Source organism: Cyprinodon tularosa, unplaced genomic scaffold, assembly GCF_016077235.1.
Source record: "Cyprinodon tularosa strain WSP-4 unplaced genomic scaffold, ASM1607723v1 ctg2, whole genome shotgun sequence".
Taxonomy (NCBI): domain Eukaryota; kingdom Metazoa; phylum Chordata; class Actinopteri; order Cyprinodontiformes; family Cyprinodontidae; genus Cyprinodon; species Cyprinodon tularosa.
The window spans coordinates 3,102,076-3,112,923 of NW_024038733.1; the positions used below are offsets into that span (position 1 = coordinate 3,102,076).

Genomic DNA, 10,848 nt, shown 5'->3' on the forward strand with positions numbered 1-10,848 from the left:
TTTAGAAAATTTACTCATTAAAAATGAACAACTGTCAGTTGCTTCCCCCTTCTTTAACCTACAGTTCAGGCCTCTCCAACGATTTTACAAATATATACACCTGTGTGCATGCTTTGTCCTCTAAGCCTCTATCACTCATTGAACCCTCAGGACACTGGTACTGAGCACACACAGAGACTGCATGAATAAAATCTATTTATGTATGAATGATGCACAGGAATATTTCCCTGCTGCATCTGTTTTATCTTCTCTCTCTCATCTCACACACAGAAACATAAACATATCCATTCAGTCGACATCTACTACAAATGGCTTACTACCTTCATGAATGTTCTCACATAAATATCCGTGAGGTCAAGCTTTCATGTAGAAAGGTCAGTCTGGGAATCACACAGCACTGAAATAACAGAGTAGAAGGTTTTATTTCAGTTGGCCAAATGGGCCTGTACTAATTTGACTTGAGTAAATGAAAACAGCTTTGTAAGGAGGGTTTACAGTTTTCCTGCATACTGCCAATTCTAGAATAAATGCAGCTATGAAGCCAGCCAAGGAGCAAGAATATTTAATTTTCTCACTTTGGCACCTGACATGTTGTACAGTGGAGACTGCAGCACTCCTCGCAGGCTGTCTCCAATGCCTTTAGACTGGAAATTGTACCAAATTATCTGCTCAGCGTAAATTATTTTCTGTAGTTTTCCCCCAATGCTCTGTTGAAATCTTCTCTCAATGCGCAGCCGGAGGGATTATTTTCTTAGATTTATTTTGCAAGAAGAATAAACTCCTGCTCAACCTTTACAGGAACCCAGAAAATCTTGACGATTTTGGTATGAGAAAAACTGCTTTGGCATTGAACCAGTATCAATGAGGCTTAGTCATATAGGAATGAGCCACGCGTTCCATTTACATAACATACAGTACAGTCATGAATCAAATGCTTGGCTGATTTAACAAGCTCTGAGATTGAAAGAAGAAGCAAATTAGTTGAAAATGTCTCAGCAGATCTGATGAGCCAGAGGAAGTACATCTCACAATAATAAAAATTCATTGGAAGCATGTTAAAGTACTGAGGAAAAAAATACTACTTTCCCTCCTTCCCATGTTTAACTGATACCAGCAAAGCTGCTGGTGTTTCTATAATGTTTCCACCACAGCTTGCATTAATTCCCTCATTGATTGGTCAGACACTGGGATCACCTAGCCAGATCTAAATCAGTCACTAATTAAAAGAGCAAGATGAAAAGCAGCAATAGTGTGGCCCGTCAGGACCTATAAGGTGAAACATTCTGTAACAACTCAAAACGAAGATGCTTAAGACTCTCCCAGCAAGCTCCGCATAATAATGATTTGCAATCTTATTCTGAGGATAAACAGATTAAACTGGTGGAAAACCTCAGCTGATAACTGCTGTCTTTGTGCAGCCAGGTGCACACACAAACAAGCTTTTATTTATGTTCAGTAAAGATTGAAAAATAAAGCCTTCATTTACACAAATAGAAAAACCTCTGGTTTTTAGAGGGAATGCTCAGTTCTAGCTACACTGAGTAACAACAATAGTGTAAAGTTTCTGAGCTGCATTCACAGCACATCTGGCTCAGCCCCCGCTCATAACTGAAGGTGTTAGAGACATTTCTGTCAGCTCGTCCTATAAACACTGGCTTTAACTTTGGCACACTACTTCCAGGCTGACAGGATCCCACTGGATGGAGATGATACTTAGGACTCAGATCAGGGAAGGATTATTTTGGATCCTTAGATCAAGCACATGAGCTGGTGAGGGGTTGGTAAAGGGAAGGGAGTCTGATCTTCTCTGAGTCGTCCTTACATCACTGAATCAATTAGCTTATTAATCTCAGGATATTTGTTTCAAAGCACAGAATTTCAAATGTCTATTTTTTCCCCCTCTTTTTATAGAAGTAACACATTAGCTGCAGCATCTTATCAAACCGCCACCGGGCAGCAAGTGACAGCCACAACGTTCCACCCTGATACCATGTAAAAGTTAAATCATGGAAAGAAATGGCTCCTGCCAGGAGATATGAAATATTCTTGACAGCTATAATTTTGCTTTTTTAGACAAAACAATAGCACAAAAAGAACCACCACTGCTGACAGATACGTATGTCAAATTAATAATGCATGCAAACAACCATCCAGGTTATTAAAAGCAAACCTTTCACTGTTTGTCAGCATCTAATTTGTCTGTTTACTAAATCAATAAATGATAAATGATTAGGTCTAATGTGATTCATCTGGATGGCATTAGGAGTTAACTAAGGCATGAACGATGACTCAACAGTAAAAGTGATTCTCCTAAGCTGTACTGAAAGCTCTTACAAACAATAAGCTTAACATTCCTTTAAAAAAAACATGCATACTCCTTCAAATTTTCTAAATATTAAACGCCCAAACCTCATAGTCTTTTCATTTCATTTTGTCTTTCAGACCAGTTCCGCGCAGTTCATGTTGTATAAGGACATTAATAGACGGGTTGCAGCACTTCTTACAAAAAATGTAAATGTGTGGCCCAGATTTTTAATTCAGTGCCCTTTACTTCAATACACCTACATGAAATCCAGTGCAACCAAGTGTCAGAAGTTCCCCACTGTTCAATGCAATCTAAGTGAAATAGAGCTATTATAGCAATACCTTAATGATTTGCAATGGAACCAAAAAGCATAATTAAGAAGTTTAGAGCATGTTTCAGTATTTGGGTTATCATCTGAAATTTGAATATCTGGCACAACTGTTAACCTGTCAAAATATGACTATCTAGACAAACTGTCACGGTCAGTTAAGAGAACGTTAATCAGATTGGCATTTAAGAGGTCAACAATGAGGGAGGAGATTTTAATTATTTATAAACAGAAAACAGTTTTTTATGCAAAACCAGTAAGAAGCTGCCAAAGTCATCAAATCTCCAAAGTCATAAAGCATCTAAGAGACAGAAAACATCTGAAGGAGGAAGCTTTGGTCAGATGAGAAAGAAATTACATGGTTGAGCCTACAGGCCAAGTGCTATATGTGGAGGTAAACTAATATCGCCTATTGGCCTGAAAACACCATCCACCAGATTAAACATAGTGTTAGTGGCACCATCCGGTGTTTTTTTTTTTTTTTTTTTTCCTCATATAGGAAGGGAACATGGTCAGAACTGATAGGAAAAAGGTTGCAGATATATACAATAAAATGAAGCCTGCCAAAGGGCGCTGACTGGGGTGAAGTTCAACCACGACAATACACCTAAATGTACATTCACTGTTAAAGGAATAAAAAATGTAAGCAAATGTATGTGTTAAAATGGCTGATTTAAAGTTTAGACTTCAATGCAATTGTGAATCTGTGTCAAGATGTAAAAAAGATTGGTCTGAGATCCCAGATCTCTGTTAAGATCAAAAGAGATATCTTTTTATGAAACTTGCTCTTTTTTAGCTCATTTTATTAGCTTATTTAAACTTAGTCAACCCTTTCAATTGTTTTTTTTTTTTATTGCTGTGTTTGCATTTTTTTTTTTTTACGGTACTCTCTTGTAAATGAGATCTCTATGAATCAACCTGTATGAATAAACGTAAATTTAAACAAATTCATCTGATCTGAAAAAGTAGCTACTTTGTGATTATATATCCACTAAAATACACTGGTGTTTGTGGTGGTATTGTAACAAATATGGAAAGCCTTCATGGTAGGAATACTTTTGCAAAGCACTGTACACTGGCAGAGCTACAAACAGCTGACTTAATATTTGGATAAACATGAGATGAACATCCTGTGCCAACAACTGTTTTCCGTGCTGTTTCCCATCACCTCTCCATGTAAATGTGTGAATAAGTATCTCTGTTTCCCAAAGTGAGTACCGATAGCACTCTACTGTAACAAAAAGCATGCGATGGCTAACTATGACTAGATTACATATAAATCAGCCAGATGAGGGTGACCAGCATTGGATTAAGGTCAGGATGATTTATTGGCACATTTGGACACATTGCTATGAAACTGTCAAGATTTTGCATTAAAAGTGAGCTTCCATGGAATTATATGCGGTGACAAAAGGAGCGCTTTCATTTGTAATAAGCATCTCAAATGAATCTTAAACAAATTAATCAAACGTTACATATGAGCCTGTTACTCTTTTTCCTCAGCAGGAAGTTCAGAGGCTGATTAACTGAGATTGAGCTGAAAAAAATCAAGCCAGCAACCATCAAACTACCTCTATCATATACACGGAGGTAGTTCGATCTACCCCAGTACTACTTTCCTTATCTAAGTGTAGGATTTGGAACCAGTGCCTTTATCAATATATTTACATTTTTCTACATTGAATTCAAAGGTTCTGTTTATTTTATATGACAAACAAATGGATATGAAAATAACTATGAAGTGGCTGAAAAAGATACATTAACAGATACAACTTTGAAAAGTGCAGTGTTCCTTTTTATGAAGGCTCGTGACTCTTCTTCTTTAGGCCTTTCTGCAAGAGTCAAAAAGTTTTTTTTTCAATTATTATTGATTATCAAATAGTCTTACTTAGGCCATGCGAAGACATGGAATTTATTTTTCCTAAATCATTTTTTCTTGTAACTCTTACTGTATGTTTAGTGTTGTTTTCTGTCTAGAAGGCGAATCCCTATCCAAGTCTAGATATATATTAATTAAATTAGATTTTTTAATACAAATACTAGATATTCAGATCCACACATATTTTAATGTTCTGCGAACATATTCCGTATTCCTACAAGGTAATATGGACGTTGCTGTATTTAAACATATGACAAAAATGCATTGAGGTTTTTGGTTTTAATTTCACAAAATGTAGAAGAAAGTTCAAGAGGTAAGGCACTGTAATTACGGCAAACTCACTGCATATCAAAACAAGCATTGAGTTTCTTTAAGACTGATGTAGGGTTAACAAAAACGGCTGAGCATGCATCACAAACAAGTCCCACAGATCCACGGTATGATGACACACCAGCTCAATATGGCATGTGACATGGGATGCATGTCACACAGAAATTCCCCCATTTCCTCTTGTTAATAAATCCACTCATGGTATCATTTCCTTCTCCATCAATCATGAGTGACCATGCATGCCATGAACGATGTTGTTGCCCTCAAGAAAATCCTGCACCTCTTTTCATCTTCTTTCCTTGCTTCTCTGAATTCTGATTTCCCTCTTGTGCTTGCATATGTCAGTGTCGTTGCAGTATGAATGTGTACTGTGAATACAGTGTGTGAGAGTGACTCCCATTGGGACAGTCCCAGGGTCGTCTCTCATCCAAAATGGTGACTTGTGTGTATTTCTGTGAAGTAGTCTTTGTTTGTGCATATCTCGCTCTTGTTGCGTTAGTACTTGTGCTTCTTTTCATACCCATGGGGCTCTCCCCTGAAAGTACATTCTATGAGTTTGTGTGACTGTCTGTTGCATGCAGCCATGTGAAGCTGCATGCCTTCTAGCTGCTTCCAGACTTGTATTCCCCAAACGCGCCACAGGGCTTTGGCTCAGGTTTGTGCGTGTGGATTTGTGTCTGTGTGTCAGTGTGTGTTTGAGCATGCACCTGTTTGATTGTAAGTGTGGGTAAGGACTGCTTGCTAAATTGTCCCATAGTTTTGTGTTTGATTTTACCTTTCTGTTTTATTCTGTTTATCAGTCTATCTGCCAGATCCTCCAATTACCTGTCCTGTCTATCTCCACCTGTTTGTTAAGGAGCTCTCATCATTTCATTTCAGTTTATGTTAAAATGTCAATTTTTTAGATTTGTTTGTTTTAGCAAATGCTCAAATAAAGACAAACATCTATATCTGATCACTGGACTGTTGTTTGACACATTTTGCTTGAAAACTAATTTGAAACTAGAAGCAGGTTCAGTAAATATGTCCAGAGAACAGGTTCTGTAACAACATGAAGGTTGAAAAAGCAGCAGAAAATGTACTTTTATTATTTTTCTTCTAGCTGTTTTGTTTTAAATTACTTTGCTGATGCTATTTTGACACATCAATATCCGTCAGGAGATCAATAACCTACCTGTTTTTTGGAGTTTTTTTTTTTTTTTTTTTTAACACATGATAATCAGAGATCCATTAGAAACTAGCGTATGAGCAGAATAGGTTGAATTTTAAGTATTGGTAACCTGCTGGTGGCTGTTGAATTGGAAAATCTGAAAATCTTTTTTCCATCAATAAACACAACACATTTAAGGTCTGACAGGTCGTGATGACAACAACACTCTTAACCATAGGTGTTGTTTGAAAACAAAGGAGTACTGTTTGAGATATTTCCAAAGACAAATATTTGAGACAACAAATCTGTTATCTATTAGGATGTGTGAGAGCAAGACCCTAGGTAGATAACAGGATGGCCAAATACAATCCAGGGATCTAAATGTCATGAAAAGTTCTGGATTTGAAAATGCTGGAATACCTTAAGGGTAGAGATCTTCATTTAAAAAAGAAATACAGAACAACTGAGAGTGTGCATTATGGTAATGGCAACTGTGTCAACCATAAAGAACCCTAATAACATTTAAAATGTGAACCCCATAATTAATGTGTCTTCATTTTAAGAAAAAACTTCAGCAACTGTATTAAATGAATGCTCACTGTATGAAGACTGTAAAAATTATTATTTTTTTTTATATATATATCTCATATATTGGCGTCAATTCCTTCAATGAACTATAAGAAATCATCATCCCAAAAATTATGACCACTGTCAGGCTACTATGTCCTCATTCTGCACAATAAAAACTAATTGCAAACTAAATTTCAATTTCAACTGGGTATCTAAATAATGTCAACAGAACAGCAATAAAACATTTTTTCCATATAAATGTATATTCTTATTTTGCTCTTAAGGGTGCACTAAATGCAACATAAAAACAATCATTAGAATTTCAGAATTAACAAAAAGTACCTGTGATTTTAAACCCATCCCTTCAGTATGTCTACAATTCAGTCACAATTAAACCCCTTAGCAGGACAGCAGACAGCCCTGAACTTGAGATTAATATTAGTTCTGTGTCATCATCAAGATACCAACAAATGTCCAAAAACTACTGAACATGCTCCTTTACTTACCATTTCAACCATTTTAGAACTGTTAAAAGACATGATAGAGAAAGTGAAAGTTATTAGCAGAATATAGGACAGATTGTGGCACTTTTCTACCACCAGCTGCTGCACACTGTCAGTCAGATGGTCTAAAGAGTATAACTTTAAGTCACTGAAAAAAAAAGCAATTAATTTTTTTATCAAAATATTTCCATTCGCAATTATTAGGGACAGCCATGAGATGAAAACTAAATAAATATCTGCATATAATAGCTTTTACAGTAGCTTTATAGAGCAGGGCTGTTTTAACTCTGAATATTAACATGCTTAATGATTTAATAGCAGTAGAACTATAGATCAAGTAATTTAAGCTCAGAATATTAAGAAAAAGGTCGATTCAACTTGACATCTGAGTAATGTGTGTAGTAGAATAATGATTCTCATGTTAGTCATTTTGAATAGGGCTTTAAAACATATCTTTAATCAGCATTTAGTTAATTAAGTTCTTAATTTTATTGCTTTAGGTTATGATGTATGATGTAAAAGAAAAAAAAAATAAACCAACCTCGTCACTCATTTCATGTAATATCTTTTATAATTTATATTTTCTAAGCATTGTATCAGTAACTTTAATTGTATTCTTTTGTGTCATTGTTTGCCTCTTTCATTTGAATAATCATTCATTTTACCGTAATTGTTTCTGCTACAGGTTTTTAGACCAGACAAATCATGGTGTTAGTTGTAATAACCACGCATTTAGGTTAAGGTAAAAATGATGAACCAGGGAAAAGCTGACATGAAAGACGCTACCGAACTGTGGATATCTGGTAAACTAATTATCTGAGTTTTAACTGCAAGACTGCACATACACAGTTCTTTCTTAGAAGGCTCTCTGCCTAGATCTTATGAATATCAGGTATTCACTATTTAATTTAACATGTTGGACTGCAATGACTATCTAAGCATTGTTGAAAGGGTTAACTGGACACACTCAGCATGTTTGGGTAACAAAAGTGCTAGCTTCAATATAGACTTAGTCATGGATAACTGTCTGCCAATCTGTGTCCCAAGCTGCTTTCAAAGGAGGGCAGTCTTTTCCAAAATGATGCAGATTTATTTAATGAGTTCAAGTGAGAGATGGTATCAGAGGAAATAAAAGGTTTGTAGTTAAAATGTTTGACATCTGTTGCTGTGTCTTCCAAGCTAACTGCGGGGAAATAATTGCTGAAATACATTCTTGTCACACAACTCTTCACTAAGAACTCCATAGTTCCAACAGTCTGCAGAAGAGTCCAGAGATGCACCCTGGGAGAAGAAAGTATTGTAATCGCTCCAAAACAGACGCCTCTGATCTTGTTAAAGGCTAATTGATGTTCTATGTTAACGAGCTTTACCTTAATTAGTGGTATTAAAAGAACACTGTGTGGCACATGTGGAGAGGGTGAGGAATGGAAAAGAGGGGGTCTGGGTGGGCTGATGCGGATTGAGGAAACAACCCACTGATGTTGCATCAAACCTACGATGAAAGGGGGAGGAGGCGGGAGAATAAAACGGTGCAGAGGAAGTCACAGGTTGGGGCTGGGGAGAAGATATAAAAGACTTGGGCCAGAAAAAGCAGGAACAAGGAAATAAGAGGAAGTGGAGTGGATTGGGCTATGAACTCGAGGCTTTTCTGGACTGAAGTCAGAGAATCAATGAGATGAAATTGATGAGGAGCATAGAGTTGGAGAAAACAAGCTCACAAATGTTCCTCTCTTCCTCATATCTCTCTTTCCAGGTGTATCCCTTTGAGACCCAGTTCAAGCCATCTTTACTTTGCCACCCTCTGCATGCCTTCCATCCAAGTCCTCGTTATCCTCACACCATCTGACTGATTTTCTATTCTCACCTCCATTCCCACCACCTCTTCTTACAACAGCTGGTACAGTACAGATCTCTGGGTGACCGTTCAGCAAGGAAGGGGACACTGAAGGCAGCACTTCAGGGGCAGCAGTGCATGCAGTGCACTACTGCAGTATGCCTGCATGTGCGCACACATTTCAAAAGAGGGGGGCTTGTAGAGGGAAATGATGAAGTGAATAGATCATCTGGGAGTAAAGCAGATAATGCAATTCAGACAGAAATAAGGAAGGGAATAGAAACATATTTATTTCAATTACAACTAGATCAAATGGCCTCCCAGTGCAGGCCCATAAATTTGACATTATCATTCTGAAGCACTGCAGTAAATCTGAGAGAGTAGCAAACATTGTGCCTCTCCATTTTACAGGTCAACATAATCATGTTCTCCCTTGGTGGTCTTTACAGTCCAAGGCCACCCCTCCTCTGTTTTATACCAGAAAACAAATTCAAATTACTGTCTGGCAATCAAAACTTATCATGGACAACCAAATTAATTAAGATCTTTATCTCAAAGAGACACACACACTCGTTAACAAAATAAATAAATAAGTAAAACTGCGTCGGTTCCAGATGTCTGAAGATTCTTAGGTGGCAACAGAGGGGATAACCATTGGCCGCCATACATACAAATATTCGGGATATAAATAGATAGGAAGCAGGAAAAACTGGTCATAATATCATGATGTTTTTTTTTTTTCTTAACGAAACACACATTAGCGCAACAAGCAAGAATGAAGAGAAAATGAACATCAATTAAAACATCCGCAGCAAAGTAAAACCTGAAAACTGTTGCCTATTTCCCTCTTAAACTCTGTCTTTATTTCCAAACATTCCCCGAAAGACTGGGTCGGTGCAGCCTCAAGGTCCTTGCATGACTAATTGAACTGCCGGTAAACTGTGTGCATGAGCCTCTATCCCATCTGCGCCCGTGAGTTTTTCGGGCGCAGCAATGACAGAGGGGTCAAAGCCCCGGCGAGCCGGCTGCTTCCGACCTCCTTCTCTCCATCACCAGCGTCCCTACACACGGACGCTGACATCCGTCTGCTCATCTATTCCATGTCAATGACGCGCAGCATCCTCTCACTGCCCAAGCCGCAATTAATCCCAAGCAGCAGCAGCGGAGAGTCTGTGTGCGTGTTTGGATAAAAAATGCGCACTGCAAATATGAACCAAATCAAACAAAAATCTACTTACTGAATTTCACCAGCCTTTCCCCCCTCTCTTCCTGCGTCCCTCCATCCTTTTTCACATCCTTGCTTTTTGAGGTATCCGTTTTGCGGGTGTCCCTCGCCACAAACACCGCCGCCGCCACACACGCGCGCGCACACGCACACAGACACGCACGCTGTGAAAATATATATCTGTATAAATATATGTGTTCTACATGTATTCAATTTCTCCTGATCTCTCTCTTCACCTCTCTCGCTCCCTCTCTCCTCTCTCTCACGCACTCTCTCTAGCTCTCCCTCTTTCCCTCTTCTTTTGTTAAAATTCAGTATATGCGCCCCGTCACCTAGCAACCGTCAACCTCCCTCTCTCCCCTGTATCTCTCCCCTCCTCCCCCTTACTCCCTCCCTGCCTCTCCATCTGAGGCGACACGTGTTGAATGCTAAACTTAGCGGTCCGGAATAAAATTAATAAAGGGATGGGACGCTCTCACTATCTCCCCACCTTTCTCAGTCTCCCTCTCTGTATTATCATACAAATATAAATATTTACCAGAACCACTCAGCTCTCTCGCTCCTTTCCCTCCGCATTTTCCCATCCATCCATCCATCCATCCATCCATCCATCCCCTCCCTCGTTGTCCTGCCTTCTTTTTACCCCTCTTTTTCATTTCTCCCTCATATCGCCTCTTTCTGCTTCTTCAAGCAAAACGGAGGCGCAACACCAGCGTCTGTGGAT

The 10,848-nt window shown here is 38.4% G+C and overlaps 1 protein-coding gene across 2 annotated transcripts in view; it reads right to left on the reverse strand.

The window, feature by feature from the left end:
- Window positions 1-10,420, reverse strand: part of LOC119782955 (glutamate receptor ionotropic, NMDA 2D) — a 105,218-nt gene extending 94,798 nt beyond the window's left edge. The window contains exons 1-2 of one of the 2 annotated variants that reach the window (XM_038284169.1): window positions 10,361-10,383; window positions 10,138-10,288 (exon numbers count right to left, since the gene is read on the reverse strand). The gene's annotated coding sequence lies outside the window, so the exon portion shown is untranslated. Of the gene's footprint in view, window positions 1-10,137 lie in introns of both variants that reach the window. The other variant, XM_038284168.1, reaches the window with a different exon arrangement.
- Between the last annotated feature and the right edge of the window lie 428 nt (window positions 10,421-10,848).